Source organism: Staurois parvus, unplaced genomic scaffold (assembly GCF_062004578.1).
Source record: "Staurois parvus isolate SC_StPar_1 unplaced genomic scaffold, SC_StPar_1.0 ptg000255l, whole genome shotgun sequence".
Classification (NCBI taxonomy): domain Eukaryota; kingdom Metazoa; phylum Chordata; class Amphibia; order Anura; family Ranidae; genus Staurois; species Staurois parvus.
This window is the reverse complement of record NW_028318051.1, coordinates 467,652-483,297: the sequence shown is the minus strand read 5'-3', so window position 1 is coordinate 483,297 and position 15,646 is coordinate 467,652. Positions and strand designations below refer to the sequence as shown.

The 15,646-nt window shown below is 40.5% G+C and overlaps 1 protein-coding gene across 3 annotated transcripts in view; it reads right to left on the bottom strand.

Annotated features, from left to right (window-relative positions):
• Positions 1–7,256: 7,256 nt before the first annotated feature.
• Positions 7,257–15,646, bottom strand: part of RALY (RALY heterogeneous nuclear ribonucleoprotein) — a 316,313-nt gene continuing 307,923 nt past the window's right edge. For all 3 annotated transcript variants that reach the window (XM_089680982.1, XM_089680983.1, XM_089680985.1), the window contains one exon: positions 7,257–14,826. The gene's annotated coding sequence lies outside the window, so the exon portion shown is untranslated. The remainder of the gene's footprint in view (positions 14,827–15,646) is intronic.

Below are 15,646 nucleotides of genomic sequence, written 5' to 3'. Positions count from 1 at the left end.
GTTTAAGTAAGTAACTCCCAGTGTCTTCAAGCAATCTTGTGTAGTCAGCCAAAGAATACGACGGGGTCTGCATTAATTGCACCCTCAGATTCTTATGCCCCTTCCTTCATTGTTGCATGGGGAAACAACTTGAATAAAACACTGCTGTTTAAAGAGACTTTATTTTTCATTTCATACACAAATCATCAATATCCTTGAGATTGCAGGAATCCAATTATAAGCTCTTGACCAGATGGTATAGATCCCTGGAGAAATTGCATCGTATGTTCCTGAATGCTAACTCTACCTGCTGGCTAATGAGGAGAAGGCAGGGGAACCCTTTTTAATATCTTTTTGGATTTCTGCCCTTATTGGCAAAATGTCTGCGCTTTGAGCAAGGATCTCACTGGTCTCTCTTTAGGTCAGAATCCAGCAGCTAGCAAGTCTGTGGTGAAATGCCTTCTCAATGCAGCTAGGGCGTATATACCAGAATATTGAATGTCTTCTTCTTCCCTACTATAGGTCATTGGATTAGAGCAGCAAATGATATAATGCATATAGAGAAACTTACTGCATCAATGAATACTCAGGAAGCCCGATTTTGTAAAACGTGGAACAAATGGATTCATTTTAGATATTAGATTTGGATATCAGATATTCTTTCTTTGATATGATGGCATGCGGCACTTTTAGGGTTCTTTTTTCTCTCTCTCGCTCTTTTCTTTTTTTCTTTCCTTTTCTTCTTCTCTTTCCCTCCATATATATATATACATACACAAACACTATATTGCCAGAATTATTGGGCCACCCCTCCAAATCATTGGATTCAGATGTTCTAATCACCTTCATGGCCACAGGTGTAAAAAAACAAGCACCTAGGCATGCAGACTGCTTCTACAACCGTTACCGTGATAGGTTGCCACCTGTGCAAAAAGTCCATCCATGAAATTTTCTTGCTACTAAATATTCTACAGTCAACTGTTAGTGGTATTATAACAAAGTGGAAGCAACTGGGAACAACAACAACTCAGCCATGAAGTGGTAGACCACGTAAAATGACAGAGCGGGGTCAGCACATGTTGAAGTGCGCATAAGTTGCCAACTGCAGAGTCAATAGCTAAAGACCTCTAAACTTCATGTGGCCTTCAGATTAGTACAACAACAGTGCATAGAGAGCTTCATGGAATGGGTTTCCATGGCCGAGCAGCTGCATCCAAGCCTTACATCACCAAGTGCAATGTAAAGCGTCGGATGCAGTGGTGTAAAGCATGCCACCACTGGACTCTAGAGCAGTGGAGACATGTTCTCTGCAGTGACCAATTACGCTTCTTTGTCCAGCAATCCAAAGGACGTTTCTAGGTTTGGCGGTTGTCAGGAGAATGGTACTTGCCTGACTGCATTGTGCTAAGTGTAGAGTTTGGTGGAGGGGGGATTATGGTGTGGGGTTGTTTTTCAGGGGTTTGGCTTGGCCCCCTAGTACCATTGAAGGGAACTCTTAAGGCATCAGCATACCAAGACATTTTGGACAATTTCATGCTCTCAAGTTTGTGGGAACAATTTGGGGATGACCCCTTCCTGTTCCAACATGACTGCGCACCAGTGCACAAAGCAAGATCCATAAAGACATGGATGGGCGAGTTTGGGGTGGAGGAATTGACTGGCCTGCACAGAGTTCTGACCTCAACCTGACAGAACATCTTTGGGATGAATTAGAGCGGAGACTGCTAGCCAGGCCTTCTCGTCTGATATCAGTGCCTGACCTCACAAATGCGCTTCTGGAAGAATGGTCAAACCTTCCCATAGACACCCTCCTAAACCTTGTGGATGGCCTTCCCAGAAGAGTTGAAGCTGTTATAGCTGCAAAGGGCGGGGCCAACTCAATATTGAACCCTACGGACTAAGACTGGGATGCCATTAACGTTAGTGTGTATGTAAAGGCAGGCGTCCCAATACTTTTGGCAATATAGTGTATTTATCATTATTATATAGGATATTTTTTAATCCTATACCTGTTATTTTCTGATTCAAAGGCTTTGAGTCAAGCAGACCTACTAGCTATATGTAGGAATTTTTGTTTTCTTTTCCTAATGTATATGTACTATTTGCTAATTAGAGTATACAGTATGTTTTTGAATTCTGCAATATAATTGTGCTTTTAGATTTCTGATTTATTGTTCATTAAGGATCAAGAATGTCTGAAATTTTTTGACTTGTTGCTTTAAATAAAGAATTCCAAAAAAAAGAAAAACAATAAAAAAAAACCCCCCACAAAGGACAGATGCAAAATGAAAAGATTGCGGGAATCTTTAGGAAAAGAACAGATCTCCGACCTGACAAGTGGATTCTTCACCACTACAATGCTCCTGCATATGTTGCATTAAATGTTCATGAGTTCCTGGCCCAAAAATCCATTTAGAAACTTGACCAAACACATTATTCCCCTGAATTAGCACCCTGCGATGTTTGGTGGATAGTTTGAGACCACACTTTGCAGAGTTGCCTTGACAGGCACTGTGATGCATTTACAAATGTATACAACAAAAACTTACATGCAAGATTCACACCTTTCCATGTGTTGTCAACAGTCATGCATTTTCATCAATAGCCCCGACAGATTTGAGAAAGGGTCTGGTAAATAAGTCACATGTACCAGCCCCTTCCTTTCTTGAATGAGCACAATGAGTGATTGGTACCCATCACTCATTGTGTTCATTCCTAACTAAAGCATAGTAAACTGTTATTTTTTTTGGGGGGGGGGAGGGGCTGTGGTTTCTAACAGCAACCCTGGTAGTGATCACCGCCCTTGTGTTCTATTGGGAATTATAAGCTCATCTGCCACGGTGGCAGATGGGACTTGTTATTCATTCATTCACAAATCTTTGAATTTTAAAAGTGACAGTGACTGTACTCTATCATGGGGGAAAGTGGTTTGGGGATTGGGGGGGTCCCATTTGCACCGTGGTACACGTTACATCCTAAATACTAGTGTCACATGAAGCAAAAGGTGGAATTAGCCTATGAGTGCCCCATGCAGTCTGTTCTGATAAAGGTAACATTTGGTTTCTGACATTCACCTAAATTGTGTTATCAGTCCACCCTGCGGTAGCCTTATTGCAGTGCTTTATTTCTCTTCCAAAAGGAAAAGGTTGCTGGAAAAACATGGAAGAGCTGCAGGGGTGTAACAATTATAGACCGCTGATATAAATAACTTCAACACCAGTGGGGTTTATTGTTAATGCCAAGCATGGAATTATGGAGTTCCTTTGAAATAAAAATGTTTCCCCAGCTGGAGCTTCAAAGGTGGACTGCTGAATATAGCATGATAATCACTAACATTCAACCAGGGTGCCTGCTATTATGTTTGACATGAAAATGGCCACAAATTAGCCAATTTAGAATCAGACTTATAAAGTGGAGAAATGTGTTTTTCTATCCAGATTGTTTGTTTCATTTTCTCTCTTAGGTAAATGCAAGATAAAATAAGCCACAGGCAAACAAAATAAAGGTATGTATGAATTCAAAACCTAAAATACACTATATTGCCAAAAGTATTGGGACACCCTTCCAAATAATTGGATTCAGGTGTTACAATCCCCTCCATGGCCACTGATGTATAAAATCAAGCACCTAGGCATGCAGACTGCTTCTACAGACATTTGTAAAATAATGGATCACTCTGAGGAGCTCAGTGAATTCAAGCATGCTACAGTGATAGGTTGCCACCTGTGCAAAAAGTTAATCTGTGAAATGTTCTTGCTACTAAATATTCCACGGTCAACTGTTAGTGGGATTATAACAAAGTGGAAGCAACTGGGAAGAACAGCAACTCAGCCACCAAGTGGTAGACCACGTAAAATGACAGCGCGGGGTCAGCGCATGCTGAAGCACAAAGTGCTCAGAAGTCTCCAACTCTCTGCAGAGTCAATAGCTAAAGACCTTCAAACTTGGTGTGGCCTTCAGATTGCATAGAGAGCTTCATGGAATGGGTTTCTATGCCCAAGTAGCTGCATCCAAGCATTACATCTCCAAGTGCAATGCAAAGCGATGGATGCAGTGGTGTAAAGCACAGCGCCACTGGACTCTACAGCAGTGTAGACGTGTTCTCTGCAGTGACCAATCACGCTTCTCTGGCAATCCAATGGACGTGTCTGGGTTTGGTGATTTCCAGGAGAACGATACTTGCCTGACTGCATTGTGCAAAGTGTAAAGTTTGGTGGAAGGGGGATTATGATGTGGGTTTTTTTTTCAGAGGTTAGCTTTGCCCCTTAGTTGCAGTGCTGGGAACTCTTAAGGCGCCAGCATACCAAGACATTTTGGACAATTTCATGCTCCCAACTTTGTGGGAACAGTTTGGGAATGGCCCCTTCCTGTTCCAACATGACTGAGCACCAGTGCACAAAACAAGGTCCATAAAGACATGGATGGGCAAGTTTGGGATGGAGGAACTTGCATGGCCTGCACAGAGTCCTGACCTCAACCCGATAGAACACCTTTGGGATGAATTAGAGTGGAGACAGCGAGCCAGGCCTTCTCATCTGACATGAGTGCTTGACCTCACAAATGCGCTTTTGGAAGAATAATCAAACATTCCCATAGACACCCTCCTACACCATGTGGACAGCCTTCCCAGAAGAGTTGAAGCTGTTATAGCTGCAAAGGGCGGGGCCAACTCAATATTGAACACCATGGACTAAGACTGGGATGCCATTAAAGTTCCTGTGCATGTAAAGGCAGGTGTCCACATACTTTTGGCAATATAGTACATATCTAAAACCATATCTTAGATTTTTTTTTGTTTCTGACAGTATAAGGAAGAGTTAAATCTCTTACCATTTCTTCAATTGCTGAGATTTTCCTTCACTTCATGTCTCGGAGATGCAACAGGAAGTCAAACATGTGAAATCCCATTCTAGATAGTTGTCTTTGGAACAGGTGCCTCCTTGGAATATTTTTGCTCACCTCTTGTTTTGGTGACAGCTATAATAGTTTGGATTTGCCATCATTTATTGTCCAGGTGACCATAGTTTTACTTATTGTCCAGATTGGGAAACAAGTGTTTTTGGACAGGTTATTTTATGTTTACAAGTGAATAACCACAAGATAAAACTATAATTCTACCTAACAGAAGTCTGGTTCAGCATCATCTTGAGTATACTGTCCAGTTCTGGTCTCCAGTCCTCAGGAGGATGAGCTGGAACTGGAGCTATGAAGACTGACTACAAACATTAAACTTATTTTCCCTGAAGAAGAGAAACTTGAGAGGAGATATGATAACGATATACAAATATCTACAATAGATGGTGATCCCAGCATAGGGAGAAAACTTTTAAGTCGTAGGTCTCTTAAATAGACACGTGGCCACTCAATGAAGTTGGTTAAGAAGCCATTTACCTTACACTGTGTAAAGGGTTCTTTTAGAGTTACAGTATGTACAGTACAGTATGTAGTAAGGATGTGGAATTCCCTTCCACAATTGGTGGTGGCAGCAGGGAGTGTAGATACATTAAAATTCTTAGATGTATTTCTTGTGTTAGTGACATAAATAAATACATGCACACTCAGGTTGAACTGGATAGACTGGTGCTTTTATTCAACCTTACCAACTATGTGACTATGTAATAAACTGATATACTGGTTATTAAAGCGGTACTAAACTGCACCCATGTTTTTTTTTCTCCCTTTTACCTGTAGTACTGCATTCTCTTCAAAACATATACTCACCTACAAAGAAAATCTGTTGTCCCTCTGCAATCCGCTGTTTGGGTGACATACACCTGGTCCTGCACTGCCATCTTGGATAGCCAGCTACCCATGATGTGCCAGGCACCCATGATGTGCCAGGCCCGCCCTCCAGCCTGACCCCCTGTCCGCTCTGTGTGGTTGATCCTGCAGAATCATTGGAGATGTAATTTAACTATCCTAAGATGCTGCTGCAGGACCAGTGGCACGTCATTCTGGCTTAGGTCAGAATGGCGGCAGGGGCAAGCAAATGGTATCACATTTTAAAAATACATAATTAAAAAAAAAAAAAACAAAAACACAATTCTGCTTGGGGAGGGGGGATGTTTAAATGGAACTATCTTCCTTCCAGGAGTTAAGCTCTGCTTTAACTGCTTCCCGTCCATAGGACATACCCATATACCCTTGAATGCAAAGAGTGATATCTTGGTCATCGCTGCAGCATTATTTTTTACAACCAGCAATTCTGCACAGTTTAAAAGTAATCCGAGCAGCTATAGAGCTGCTGGATTACTGTTACAGGCAGCGGAAGGGGGTTCCACCCTCTCCTGCCATCGCCTTTACAAGACTCTCCTGTGCGATGTAGGTAAGGATGCAACTAGCGGCATCTGGTTCCTGTGACACAGTGAGAGGAATAGATGTTGTTCCTCCCACTGTGTGATGTCAGAAACTGGAAGTAAAGAGGATTTAGTCACTTCCAGTTTTGGTTATATGTAAACAAGCCATTACCAGGTTGTAAAAGCATTGGGTAAAACCAGTCTCAGTTTAATCTGATGTTTTGGAGTCCAAAGGAGAGGTCTGGAGTCCAGTAGACCCCAGATCTCTCCATAAAGAGGACTTGTCTCGGCCCATGCTATTACAGGGGATGTTGTTCATTCCTTGTGATAGCAATAAAAGTGATAAAAAAAAAAAACTAAAGTTATAGTGTAAAAGAAAAAAATCCAAAGTACCCTGCTCCCACGTGCTCATGCACAAATGCGAACTTGTGTAACTCTAATCTGGTAACCTGTAAAGGCTTTTAAAGCCTCACCTACAGAGATTTTTAGCCACTGTAGTTTAGCCCATTTCACAGGCATACGCAATTTTAAAATGTAACATGCTTGGTATCTACTCGGTGTAACATCACCTTTTATATTTTACCAAAAAGTGGGTATTATATTTTGTTTTTGTGCATTGAAATTCATTCAAGTTTATTTTTTTTCAAAGAAAATTGTGTTTGAAAAACCGCTGAGCAAATATTGTGTGACCTAAAAATATGCAACATCCATCATTTTATTCTCTATGGCCTCTGCCTAAAAATTGTAAAATGTTTGGGGGTTCTAAGTAGTTTTCTAGCAAAAAAATAATATATTTTTTTTACATGTAGGAGAGGAATGTCAGATCTGGGTTGGCCTGAAAGTGGTTAATATAAAATCCTCTACTAATAACATAGTACATACAGGTGCATGATTCCTGAAAAAAGATCCAGCTAGTTAATTCAACAGGTAAATGGAGTATTTTTTGCATGGCCCTTGACAAAAAAAAAAAATACTTCCAGCTTTTTTATTTTACAGGATTGTTTATTTACAGAATCAATTAGCACAGATTTTACACGCTTTCCAAAGGGAGACACAATATAATTTTTACACACACGTATATATATTGCAGATCTGTGTGATCATGTCTTTTTTTTTTCGCCATAGAGTGATGACCACCATTGGCTTATGACCGTAGACTCACACCCCACACCAGAGTTAAGACCCATATAATAACAGTACATTGATCTTTATTGAAATAAGGTATTTAAAAAAAGGTAGAAAAACATTTTATTTTTGTAATTACATCCCCTGTATTTACAAACAGCAGCTCATCATTACACCGGTGTATGGGACAGATCTGAGTTTTATCAGATTAGTGCCCCGAACTTATGAAGATCACACACTAACTGATAAAATTCGATTGTTGACAATTTGCCTTTTTTTTTTCAAGTTAGCAATTTTAAATGGTTTTCCAGGAACATGTGACACATTTGAGTTTCATCAAATTAGTGAACAGAACATATTAGGAACACACATGAATTGATTTAAAATGATATTGTTAACAGTTTGCCTTTTTTTAAGATAATTATTTAAATGGTTTCCAAGAAAGAATTATATGTTTTCAATTTACAAGTTTATTGACTTACATTCTGCAGCTCATTAACTTATGGTAAAAAGACAAGGATTGTGCAGAGTTTAGGGCTCAGCTACACATGAGATTCCAATGGCTTGGTAGAGATTTCACCTCTTACTGGCAAGTGCCCCTAATATGTCAATCAGTTGAGGCAACTGGCATTAGGGGGTAAATCCCATGCTTGCAAACCATTAACAACTCGTGTAATTGGGTGATTATTTGCCCTGGGGCCTATGCAGTGATTTTCAGGCTACAACTTATTTACTTCTGCTGGAGAGGGCTTCAAAACTCTTAACGTGAATAAAGATGAATTGAGAAAGGAGAAATTGCTAAAGATATCTATTTAGTATCTAGCTGCTTCTCACAACCAGTCTTAGCAGTTCAGTCTTTAAAGTGTCTTAGCTCTTTTATAGTAGTTAACAAGCTGTGGGCAGCAAATCAGTCCCCTGCATAAATAATGACCCAAGTACTCCTTCTAATGAGAAAGTGGAAGTGCAAAAGAATTTCATAGAGATTTGTAGTAAAGAACTGGTGACCAGTTAAGAAAAAAATAGTCATGGTGATCCAATGGCAATTGGTGATCCAGTCATGGTGATCCAATGGCTCCAGGAGTTTCAGAATTATTGACTTGGAATGAATATGTATATTTGAGGTTCTTACCCTCCAGAATGGCAAGCGTGTTCCAAGTCAGTAGTCCAACCCATAGAAGTACAGCTGGATATACAAGGGGTGAATTTCATACCATGGGTGGCCACCTGCTAACTTGACTTTGTTCAATCTACAAATTGAAGGAACAGGGTGGAAAATGGCCAGCCAAACATTGGCTGCATCCAATGAGATGCAACTACTGTTAGGGTATTCTGACAGCTGCAGGTTCTGGCTGTCAGAATACACTATCCAGCAGTAGAGATTTGTTCAACTACGTTGTTTAGGATAGATGGTGGAACTGATAGGTGCCGCTCGTTCAGCCCTGTGCGGCTTGAATCTTACAGTGTAAGGCCAGCTTAAGAGACAGCCATGAAACAAGCATTTTCAGAAGGAGGTAATCAATGTGGGCCATAATATTTATCTTAGTATGTGTTTCCTTTAAAGGAGAAGTAGGGTCGAAACTCTTTTGGCTCTAATTCTCCTGTGGGTCACGGGAGTGCACTTAGTTCTGCACTCCTGTGACCTGTATTCAGCCGCAAACAAGATAAAGTCAGTTGTTGGCTGACGTCACTCAAGTGGTCCAGACTCTGGAGAGATACCAACTTTAATGTCTGGATCCACCCAGATGCCTGACCGACAGCCTGCTCAGCCTCTCAGCATGCCACTGAGAGCCTAGGCCAGGCGTTCCTGCCTCTTCCACAGCCCAGCACTCCAGTGAGCACTGGAGGGGCAGAGCAGTGAGCCAGAGCCTGATCTGTTCACTGAAGACGGAGAACTGAGCGATCAGTTCTTGGGCTTAGAGGCGGACCAGTACTGAATCCACCTAGGAGGTTTTGCAGTTTATTATTTTGAAATCTCACACTTCTCTTTTAAGTGTTTCCTGGAGAATCTTCCTAATGCCTAACTCTGGGTTTCATTTCACTTGAAATAGTTCATTTACACCAACCTGGCACAAACGAAATATTGCCCTTTCTGTCAGCACTGCATAAACTGTATGCAGCATCAGCTACATATAGTATACAGCACTGTGTTCCAGCAGCAGTATGAGGACTTCCTGTCCCATTCCCAGAAATAAATAGAAGTGGGCTGAGCAATGCTTAGCCATTTACAGGAAGGCTTGAATTGTTAGGAATAAATACATGGCTTCCTTTGATTGGCCAAAGTTGGGAGATGGGTGGATGATGTCACGATCTTCTGCATACAAACTGTTACATATAGTTTATAGTTTACTTACAGTGGAGACATGCATTAGGCAAAGAAATAGTTCTTTTGGGCCAGCTTGGTCCAAATGAACTATTTTAAGTAAAATGAAACCTTGGGCTTTAAGGGCACATAGGCATATTTAATTCCCTGCTTTACGAATATAGTTTGTTTCACATAAAGGTGTGGACTATCTTTACAAAATGGCGCATTTTAGATCTCATCTCATTATTAGGGCTTACTTAAAAGCTATTTGTTCAGATATTTATGGGCAATTAGAAGATTATTGAATGATTTCATTGTAATATGGATGTAGCCCCAGCATTACCCTTTTCTACCACCCCCAACAATATAGGTGTTTGGTACCTGCCCAGACTACCTGTGCCTTTCAGATTTTGTCACCACCACTGATGGATAAACTATTGCTTATTGAGCTGCGTGCCCCCGAAGAGACAATGATGTAGCTCAAGCTGTAGGTTTAGTCCAAGCAGCTATGCCATGTGATCTAGTTATAATTCTGCAGGGTGGAGATTGACAGGCAAGCAATAATGAGTGCTTGACAAATTTCTGTGACATCAATCAAAGAGATCTTCAAAGACTTTAAAGTCTTTTTTTGTACTGTCAAAAATTAAGGCAAAACTAAACTTCATCTTTTTTTTTTTTTATTAAATGGCTTCCAAAATTGTATGGAGGTATGGGTGAAGCTTGCAGGATCAACACACACTGGGGTGGGGAGTCTAACCCGACCATGGACATTCCCCAGGTGAGCAGCCAATTGGAATCACAACTGTATAAAAAAGGTTTAACCACTGCAAATTTCAGTATACACAAAAATATTTTAAAAATTTCACAGTAAGGTAAAGTGAATTATAAAATCATTTCTCCAGCCTCTCCCAACCTTTTCAACACAGAGGAACCCTTGAAATAGTGTTCTGGTCTTGGGAACCCCTACTAAAAATTACTGAATTGGTAACTCATGATGATTGTGATGGTCAGTGGGAAGAATGCTTCTTACACTTGTGAACATTGAGAAGAATTACCCCCTTACAGATAGCTAAAAAGATCAATGGCATCAGTGGGAACTTATCTGAGAGGCAGAAGTTGCTCATTGCTCAAGGAACTCCTAGCAACTTCTTTAGGAACCCTAGTTGAGAAACCCCGGTCTATCCTGTTACTTCTTTATTTATAGGTTTTATGATAGTTTAAATCTAAGCAATACTTTTTATAAGAGGAGTATTAAAAGCAAAAGAGGAGTATTAAAAATTAAAAAGAGAAAATCTGGTTAAAGAGCCAGTCCACCCAAAAAGTATCATATATTTTAGTTATAAGTGGAGATTGGTGAAATGAGACAATTCCTGGCTTCTTGTTGGTTTTAGATGCTCAACAGTGAGACTTCCATGTCATAATTCCCAGCTCTGTTCTTCTCCACCTGGGAGATTTGGGTATCCTTGCATATGTTTGGGTGTTCCAGCTCCTACTGTTTTATTCTCCATACTATAAAATAAAAAATCCAGAAGGAAGCAAGGGAACTCCCATAATGGACACTGCAGGTGTGCAGACCCAGGAAACGAATACAGGCTTCTCAAGGGGTATTGGGTATAACCAAAATTATACTGGGGAATATTGGGTGGACTTCCTTTAACACAATGATGGAATTTTAGTACACCTGTCTTCCACAATGGTATTGCTTAGGTATACCAATTCAGCAGCAAAATTACCCTGGGAATTATATTTATGTGACCATATGTTGCCTGTTCAACAAGATTGGCTTTTTGCTTTGCTGTTCTGGTGGATTCTGGTTGCTATGTCCACATACAGCAATGTATTTAAATGCTTTGTAACACAAATACCTTCTTTGCAGGTATTTTTTTTCCACAGTTACATTGGCCCAGCTTATTTTTTATTTAACGTGGCTATAGGCTACAGTGATCCTGGCTGTCTTCTGGGTCCTGATGCAGAAAAAAAAAGCATACTTGGAATTTAGCTTTAACGCCAGAGCTGATCTTCATCTCACCTGTCCAATTAACACAAAATATTTTTCCTGTTTTGCCTCCACCTCTCGCATATGATTGGCTGTCTGCTTTGACAGCTTCCTAGCAGGATAGCTCAGGCGCAATAGGACTCGTTCCCAAACATCCCTAGTCCTAACCTGGCTGAAAAGGGTTTGTCATGTTACGTGCTGAAATCATAAGTGCTAAAACAAACTGCATAATATTTCAAAGCATCAATGTTCAATACATCAATTATTTTTTACTTTAGGTCTCGGCTGAACTTCAAACAGATATAAAAGACACCCATAAACACATCTCTGTATTCCTCATTAAATGCGTGTTTTCTTAAATGCATCTAGTACCTGAATTTCACTTGGCATTAGGCTCTTGCAATCCTCTGTACAGCAGCACCGAGCATGTGCAGAATGCAAATGTGTTGACAAGGAACAAGCGGAAAGGAGGAGAGAGCAGAATGAGCAGAAAGATGAACTCATCAACCTTCTGCTGCACTCTTACGGTCCAGTCAGAAGGTCAGAGGTGGAGAAAGGGCGGCACTGTATTTCCTAAAGTATAATAAAAATTGCAGCTTAAGTTTTTTATATGTTCTATTCTGGACTCTCTAGCAAGGAAAAATCCTACGTACTTTTCTTTGTTTGTGAGGGTTTGGGCAGCTGTGCTTGCCATAATTAATCCTGTCTGTACTATGCAGGCAGATCTTCATTATCACTGTTCCTAGATTTGAACACTTCTGTCATAAAAAGGGGTTAAAGGTGTAGAGGCTTCGTGCATTGTATATTAATGAGAATGGACAGACTCACTCTTACATTGTTAAAAGAAAAAAAATTGCAGTCAGCCATGACACCTCCTGCTGAGAAATGTCTAAAACAGTCATTACAACACAAAGGAATCCTTGAAATAACTCTCTGGTCTCAGGGAACCCTCTCTACAACTCATGATGCATTAGTATGATCGTCTGTGGGAAGAATGCTCCTTACACTTGTGGTCATTGGGAAGAATCCCCACCTTACAGATACCCTAAAAAAGATCAGTGGTGTCAGTGGAAACATATCTTAGAGGCAGATATTGCTCACTGCTCAAGGAACCCCCAGGAACCTCTGGAGGAACCCTAGGGTCCCATAGAACCCTGGTTGAGAAACTCTGATTTTAAAGGTAAGACATATTTAAAAAAATTGTTTGGGCATGTTGTGTGAATGGGAACACAAAAAATGGGGTTTTCTCAAATTTGATTGCAAAAGTGGAAATACCCTTCAAGGACTTGTTCACACCAGATGCTTTAGGCCTTCACTGTCTGGCATTTCCAGCACCGTCCCAATGCATGGACAAGGCAAAATACCCTGTTTTTTATGGTGTCAGTTCACTTCACATCACATCAATGCAATGGTGTGCGCTGACAAAAGTAAAGTATGCTATACTTTGTATAGCCCAGTGCAGTACATATAACTATTGAAATGGCATTCGTGACATTTCAATAAAGTTTTGTGGAAAAAAAAAGCATTGCAAACTGTGCCATTCAGGGCAAAGTGACAGTGTTTGCATAAAGCCCCGCCCCTAGGTATGTATACTTGCCTATAATCGCGACTGCTGCAACCCCACCTTTCTAAGCTTCGGTGCTGACTGACATTCGTACGCAGAAAATTCTGGACATTGATGAGCCTGAGAATGGGGGTGGGGTCAATAGTGGTAAATGTCGCACCAACATGGAGGGCATGGTGGTGTTGCACCTTGTGCAACGCAGCAAAATGCAGGGTTTAATAGCACCGTACATAATGTATTAAAGCAAAATATGGGGCTTACAGTGCTACGGTTTGAAAGTGACATCTCTATTGGGGAATAAATTAATAGAAATATGGTTCTCTAAACAAACAGCTTTTACAATATGTAGACAAAAAATGGCATATCTGACCACAAATGGCTAACAAACAGTTACAACACATGGGCAACAAACTGGCAATTCCGGCAATACATGAACAACAAACGAGCAAATGTCACAATATGAGGGCAAATAAAGGGGCAACTGCAAGAGTATGCAGGCAATATGGCCAAGGCCTGGGGCACGACTACGATGGGAAGATGTTTGAGCTGCAGCAAAATGTGGAAATTGTATCACGCAATGGTTAAAAAGGAATGGTTTAAGCCATTGGCTAAATAAATTAGCAAAAAGTCTGATTAGAGCTGGGGACCTAGAGATACGGGATTAGATGGGGGATGACATCATGCCTCCCCCCACACACACAATAGTGTTTGGGTTGGTAATTGGTGTCTCAGACCTGAGCACTGTCACGTAGGGGAGGTCACATGCACCCCCTACCTGGAAAGACTGCTGGGTAGGTGGCGAGGGAGCCTAACTTGTACACAGGCCAGTATCTCTTTAATATTCATGATAGCCAGAGACCATGTAATCAAGGCTACCTATACTTCCCTTTGTGTAAGGCAGCTCAGGAGCAGTGGTTTTGTAATTCGTTACAAGAAAGATTTACCTATTTAAACAACATAATTCATTTAAAAATAAAGACCATGTGCCCTGTTAATGCATGTGAATGGTAAAGACAAGCCCACTTTAGCCATTGTGGCATTTTCAGTTTCCTGATTGGCTTTATTTGTTGCCTGTGGATGTTCCATAACTTTTGGGCTAAAATTGCTTAGGCCCATGAACCACTGCTTGTTTCCACATGATTAGGACAAGGTAACACATACTTCACAAATGACTAATGTTGCCAAAACCCTGTTTATCCACCTCAGAGACCTAAATGGAAAATCCCAATCTAGCATCTTAAAATCCAGAATGTGTTCAGCTCTTTGCTCAGCCATTCCTTTGCATGAGGAACATCAGATGACTCCTTCTAGGATGCTATGAAGCTTCTACGGGTCCACCAAAGTTCCCCATGGTTTTTCAGCCAGTGTAGTGTGTTTTCCTTCACCAGGCTGGCCACTGTCGCTTATGTTATAAAATGATAAATAATGATTTGTGATTTTTTTTTTAAACCTGCAAAATCGATGCTCTGGTGTCCCGTGGAGGCAAATTGCAACCTTTAGTTTATAGTCCTTTTACAGATCCATAGGGCAGGTCCCTTTAGAGATCACAAACTGTGTGACGAAGCTAAAAAAAAATGAAAATAGACATGAAAGTGAATCATTAATTTATGTTTGCTTTAAGCTGAATATTTTGTGTGTGTGTATATATATATATATATATATACACAGTATCTCACAGAAGGGCGTACACCCCTCACATTTTTGAAAATATTTGATTCTATCTTTTCATGTAACAACACTGAAGAAATGACACTTTGCTACAATCTAAAGGAGTGAGTGTACAGCTTGTATAACAGTGTAAATTTGCTGTCCCCTAAAAATAACTCAACACCAGGGGTGGACTGACCATTTGGAAACTCGGGCTCTGCCCGAGGGCCCGGGGTCAGTAAGGGGCCCCATGAGATGCCATTGGTACCTTTTTCACAGGCTTTTTTGAGTTTGGGCAAGGACACAGGGGCCCCATGATCCCCTATTGCCCGGGGCCCCATGAGTTGTCAGTCCGCCCCTGCTCAACACACAGCCATTAATGTCTAAACCGCTAATAAATAAATTATAATATAATATATATATATATATATAATATAAATAATAAAATATTTACAAAAATGTGAGGGGTGTACTCACTTCTGTGAGATTATATATATATATATATATATATATATATATATATATATATATATATATTTATTTTTCTTAATTTATCATTTAGATATATACTGTATCTTCTAGCAAAATTGTGCCCATTTGAGATTGGGGACATTGCTGTTTAAAGCGGAACTGTATTGTGGCCAAACAGATGAATTGTGTTACCAGCCAATCACCAGATGAAAGTAAAGGAATAAAGATTGTACGCCCCTTGAGGGTTAGGGACTGATGTGAATGTA